The sequence below is a fragment of the Pinus tabuliformis genome, chromosome 8, assembly GCF_031772625.1.
Source record: "Pinus tabuliformis cultivar Carrire ecotype Pingquan chromosome 8, CPIR1, whole genome shotgun sequence".
NCBI classification, from domain to species: Eukaryota; Viridiplantae; Streptophyta; class Pinopsida; order Pinales; family Pinaceae; genus Pinus; species Pinus tabuliformis.
The window spans coordinates 378,398,001-378,404,653 of NC_142294.1; the positions used below are offsets into that span (position 1 = coordinate 378,398,001).

The 6,653-nt window shown below is 33.6% G+C and overlaps 1 pseudogene; it reads left to right on the forward strand.

Annotated features, from left to right (window-relative positions):
• The first annotated feature begins 3,907 nt into the window (after positions 1 to 3,907).
• LOC149235684 (tobamovirus multiplication protein 3 pseudogene) lies at positions 3,908 to 4,557 on the forward strand (annotated as a pseudogene).
• The last annotated feature ends 2,096 nt before the right edge of the window (positions 4,558 to 6,653 follow it).

Below are 6,653 nucleotides of genomic sequence, written 5' to 3' on the forward strand. Positions count from 1 at the left end.
TTTGATATTTATATTCGGGTTTACGTGAATGCATTTCATAGATTCAACAAATAGGTTTTCAAGGTTTTATAACCATTTTTAAAAAATTGAAATGAAATATTTTGAAATATAGAAGTGAATATAAACAAAAAGTATGGAAAATAATAATCGCTTACATATATTAAAAAAAAAAACATATTTATATTAAAGTTTATGTAAATAATTTCTCTAGGTTTAAAATAGAACATTTTAATTTTTGATAATTAATATTATAATAAAATATATAAATAAATATTAAAAATAAAAACAAAAAACTATTTTCAAATCAATGTTTCGAACTCTCCTTTGAGGTTCATCATCAAGATAGATCCATAAGTGAAAAAGTAAGAACTCAAAGGTGAAGATAAATACTCGTGAGGGTAGGGTTGGCAATGACTGGTAGCCGACAATAATGGTAATGTTTTAACACAATTTTTAATATTTATTTTTATTTGTTAATTTTATTTTTTTAATGTTGATAAAATTAACCTATTATTTTTTTTATTATTTTTATAATGTTAGGCTTAAATGGATTTTAATTATTTTTATTTACTATTTTTATTTAAATGGATTTTTATTAATATTTATCATGCTTATTAACCTATTATTGTTATATGATGAATACAATTTAAAACTTATTTTATTAAATTCAAACGGTGGTGGATTTCTTATTTATTTTATCAAATTCAAGGGCTTTCTTGCGGCTCTTATTGTCGGCTACCAGTCATTCCCAACCCTACCCTCACCAATATTTATCTTCACCTTTGAGTTCTGACTTTTTCACTCATGGATCTATCCTGATGATGAACCACAGAGGAGGGTTCGAAACATTGATTCCAAAAACATGAATGTGATGTCTCTAGAAAATAACACACAAAGCATAGATCGTAGAAGCCTCAAATCAATAATATTAGAAAAATAAAGACTTAATATTACCAACCTTGAAATGTTTGGTTTCCCAAAACAATTTAAATGAGAATGACTCCACCTAACTCAATATCAATTGTTTTAACAAACCCCATAAGCCATGGGAAAGAGGACATGGTTACAATTTCAACTCAGCATTGAGACCAGATGACAATAAGAAAAACCATTTTTCTCTCTTAATAATAATAATGAACATATATATTTTAGCAAAGCAAGAATGTATGGATTTTTTTTAAGTTGGTTATGTGTTAAATGAGTTATCAATATCATGTCTCCTTAATTATAGATTCCACAAATGTGTTTAAATTCAATTTTTATAACAAAAATATATTTATAGAGTTTAAATAGTTCACCATCTCTATACCTTTATATTTTTTCAAATGCATTTAAATTGAATTTTATAACAAGATTAGGCTTTCTTTTGTAAGCCAGTACAAAAGACTTATATTAATAAAGATAATTTTTACATTGATAACAAATGTCCTCCAAGAAGTATAACCTGAGAGGATAGGTCTCCAACTAGGTAAGATATAGTAAGCATGAAACAAAGCAAGAGTATATAACAAGCCTAAATATGGCCATGAAACAATGTACATAACACATATAGAAAATGGGGAACAAAAACATTGAAATCACCCAGCTTGGCATTGATCATTAATGCATCCTTTCTTTCCTTCCATTTTTTCTACTCTGGTTGAATCTTCTTGAGGTATGGGTACGAAAGCTACCTTAAGATTGTTCGAGCAATCTAAGGAGGCATCCTAATCATAGTCTAAGGAGGTTGATTCATGGGTGCGCTTCATGGCACCCGTCAGAGCATTATTACTGGCTTCTTCTCTTCTAGTTAACAAAACTTGGATGTCTTGACCTCCTTCATGTGGCTTTTGAAGATCTAAATTTTTGGCCTCATTTGATGAGAGCATTTCATCATCGGACTCATCATCTTCCCGATCCAAAGAAGAGGAATCCTTCTCTTCTCGAGGAGGCATGCTGCATGGCTTCCATCTTTTAGATATGGGCTTCCATTTGACTAGTTTGTAAGAACATGAGTTCTGAATATTACCTGTCTGATGGAAAATTCCACAACGAAAAGTAGTGTTCTCATAGTTTAGTTATTGATTATAGTGAAAATCACATATTTTTCAATTAATTTTATCAGGAAATCCTTTTTTGATGTTGTTTTCTACGCAAATCTTGCTAGAGGTGAAGACTCCACACTAGCCTCACGAGGGATCTGTAGCTAGAAAATGACCCTTGGTGTTTCCAATACCCAAAAAAATTGAAGAATGTCATAGATAGACCAGAAAATTTGGGGGCCTAACCCAAATGGGTAGCTTTGTGATTATAGGTATGGAGGGTTCAAATTATGGGAATGAAGGGGTTAGGAAGAGCCCAACATTTCCCCAAAATGAGGGCCCCTCGGAAAGAGAATTCTGATAATTTGTATCACTGTGAATAATGACGATGAAGAAACCCTTGGAACAGAAGAGGAACCTACATGCCTTGGTCCAAGTTGAATGGATCCATTGGTAAAGGTATGTTGTGCGTGGCCATAACACATTGAAACAACAAATGAGGCTATCACCTGCCAACAACTCGTAGATTCCATCCAGATATGGATGAATGATTTCCATTTAATGATCATCCTCAACTTTGTCTACTATTAAAGGACCCAAAACAACCTGGGCCTAAGCCGCCCTTCCTGAGGGTAGTGGGTATTCCTGAGATGGATCTCCACATTGGGGAACCTAGTTTTAGTCCACATATTTGTAAGAGAAGGTTTCAAAAGAGGATTAAATTTTCAAAGTTTAAATAGTCTAATAGCTTTGTAGTTTCACCCTTTTATTAAGATAAATTGATAGAGATGTCAATTGCAACAAACCAAACCTGTTAAGATCTCGATGCTTTCAATTTATCTATAGAAATATCGGTATTAAAAGAAAAGTTGCAAGTCAATAATTTCACTCATGCTATCTAATGGTCTTTATATGTGTTCAGCAATCAGGTGATATCACATCATTGTGCGATTGTTCTGAGGTTTTTTTAACCCAATGTTTTACAAAAGAATATATTCATCTACCATTCCTATACTTATTGGATTTTCTTAGATTCTTTCATTTTTTTAGAACCCTAGAGTTTGTATGACTTGACAAAATTAGTATTAGAATGTCAATTGCTTCAGTTTTTATGAGGGATATAAATTTCTTAATGAGGAGTATGAAGTATGACTTAGAAAATATAATTCCTACTTGCCTTAGGTGTGATGCTTTTTAAATGAAGGAGTTTGTTCTTATTCTTGAGGAGTTTTAGATCTAGAGGTTTTCTAGATTGTTGTGTGGTTGAGATATTATCTCAACTAAGTGATTGTATGTCTAAGATAGTATGTCTATATTGAGAAAAAACTACATGTATTTATCTGTAACATTATTTGTTTAATAAATAGAGTGATCAGTAAATTTAAATTGGTATAAGAGCAAGCATAGGCCTGACTCCCTCATAGTGGGGCCCAAGAACATGTGAATAGTAGAAGTAAGTGTGTTATTAGCTACTTTTTGTATGTCTATAATTTAACGTAGATTTTATGTCAAGGAAGTTTTCTAGGCATGTTGAATTTAACAAAGTTGAAGAGACAAGGTCAGCGCCACTAGACTAGCCAGTTTCCCTTATGCAAGTACCTTCTAGGAGTTGGAATACATTTCCATTTCTAAACAATCAATCCTCCTTGATATCATATGGTCCAGAGAAATTTGGCACATTTTATGCCCATGGATTACTGCTTGATTTCATAATTTCCCATTAGATTCTCTAAAATTTGGAGCCCTTAGGCCAAATCTAGAAGCTCAATAGAGGGAAAAGCCACCAAATTGATCTAGGTTTCACCTAAGTCGATCTATAATAACATCCTTTTGTTTAATAATGTCTTTTTGGTTCTCATAGGGGAGCCTTGTTAAATATCGAGGAGATGGAAGAAACCTTTGTGCAAGGAACAATGGATTGGTGGGTAAATGTAAATAACTTGAATGTTTGATGAGACTAAATTTTCTACACACTCTCTAAGCTCTACAAACTCATTGTTGAAGTTTCTCTTATACAACTTATAAGGATTGAGGTCAAAGCGCCAAATTATGGGTGGAAAGCATGTAAAGTTTTTCATTTTCTTAATGTTGTGAATGGAGTTTAGTATGTTTTCTTTATATTTTAATGAAGTGTGTAGTAAATAAAACCTATGATTTTGCTACATGTTCTGCTTGATATGACTAGTCTGCTATTTTTACCACATATAACTTATTGGTCCTATTTTAGGCAAAAATATACTATCAAACACGGGCCATATGAGTAGACAGTTAAAGTTCTGCTTTCATCACAATAATTGGTATCATCTATATCATTTGGATATGCATATGGATTTACTCTTGTTGGAGCCCTAGTCCAGTTGAGACCCTCTCAAAGTTATTCTTTGCAGGAATCTCCTTATTTGAAGCATTGGAGTTTTTTATTTATGGTGGAAGAATTTTCTTCATGCTTCAATAGTTTCCACTTGAATCAACAAAGCACAGAAAGAAGTTGCAAAATTTTTATGAGTGTTCCTCTCCTTTCCTCCTAGTGAAGTGATTAAAAAATGTTCAATTTTTCTAAATTATACTTATGAATTGTCAATTTCATATACTTAAAATTTTTTCCAATCATCTAGTTCTAAAATTGTGACCTGTACTAGCTCTCTGTGTCCTCTTTCCAATGCCACCAGTCTTATCCAAATTGGATTCTCCAAGAAAGAGTTATGCACAATCTCCCAAGATGACCTGATTATAGACCTTTCTGTTGAGATTGCAACAAGATGATGGAGCTTAGTGAAAAGAGTCGCCTTCACTAAGTGGGCCCGCAGGGTATTTTTGGCGCAAGTCTATTTTTAAACTATATCTATTTTTAGACATATGGATCATGTCTATGGATTGCAGGTTGCTGTTTATGGATGTTTGATCAAGTTGGGAAAAAATAGATGGACTTCTATTTTTGATGAAAGTGTGAGTGATCAAAGTCTATTTTTAGACTGGCTGTCAAAAATAGAAAAGTCAAATATTATTATCTCACAATAATATTTGGACTATAAAATTAATCTTATTCTCTTGGAGCACTTCAGTTTGAGCTACAGAGGTGGCACATGCAGCTGTCATAAGGAAATACGCTTTTCTTATGAGTCAGTTGAGTTGTTGCATGCATGACTTCAGTTAGAACTCAATCAGTTGAGTTTGGTGGAGTTGATTGTGGAGTTGACGGAGTTGTGTTCAGTTTAGCTTTGTTAAACTGGTTGTATTTAGTCTAACTGGCAAATAGACTAGAGATGAGTTGGGTGAATTAGTTATTAATTAATTCACAATTTATTTACTCATAATACAACTAATGAATACATTAGTTAACTCAGTTGCATGTCAGTGCATGTTCAGTTCAACAGGGATAGGTGGTAGAGAATCAGATTGCTATCAGTTGTGACTATAGTTGTGCACCAGATCTTGCACAATCAAGGGATTGAGTATGCCAATGAGTTTTCTCACGTATTTACCCACATTATAGCTTGTGCTCAGGTCCAACAAAGAGTGACTGACTATTTTGCAGGTGAAAAACGAGTTTGGTGAGCCATTCTCATCAGTCCTTGAGCAGGTATTGAGCAGTGGAGGCAGGCAAGCAGTGGAATAGATTTGGAGATCAGATCTGAGTTGTATTGTGTGTAACAGAGGTGGAGATACTTGTGAGAAGTATTATGCTGTGTAATGTTACATGACTCAATCATTAATATACAGATAGTTGGGGTTTTTAGCGAGATGCTTTCCCCGGGATACATATTGTGTTAATGTATGAATGCTCTTGATGTTTTATTGTTATTGATGCTGTTGTATTGATGATAAACGTAGAGGAGCTTATTTATTGTGTATGTATTCCGCAATAGTACATGATCAGGATAATATCTGTTGAATATGTGTTAAATTATTCAAAATTTCTACACTTTCCAGAACAGAGAACTTGTATGAAGTGCCACGTGTACAATTTTCGACCTTTGGTTCTGAAAAAGATATACAAGAAACTACAGTCCGCACTCTTTCTGTACCTTCTTACGAAATTTCAATCCGATCCCCAGAGAGAAAGTTATGACAATTTTCCCTAGGTCACCTGTTTTGAATGTAATTCAAGAGTCTGCAAAAAGACCAACTTCCTCAGAGCATATCTCCGCAAATATCGCGCGAAAAGATCTGAAATTCGGACCCAAGGTTCAGCGTGATTTCTTCTCAAATGGGTTTTTTTTACGACTTCTGAAACTTCACAGAAAAACGTTATAGCGAAAATGCCACGATGACCTGTTTGGAGCAGCGAAACCCTAGAATCCAAAGCTCTGATACCAAATGTTATGAAACCAGCTCAAGAAAAGATAGAAAAGAAAGATCAACACCTTAGAATTCAGCCTCTTTGAGGGGGAAACCTCCTTTACATTACATAAATGAACAATTCTTGGATGATACAAATGACAAAACCTCCTTTCTATATATAGGAGTCTAAGGAGTCACAATATAATCCAGCCGACCTAACAATAATAATATAAAGCCACAAAAATAACAATAGAGGGATTCTATGGGGCACAGAAATAACAATATGGGGGTAATAGGGGCACAACAATATAAATAAGGGGTATAACTACAATAGTAATGGGGTAATCACTA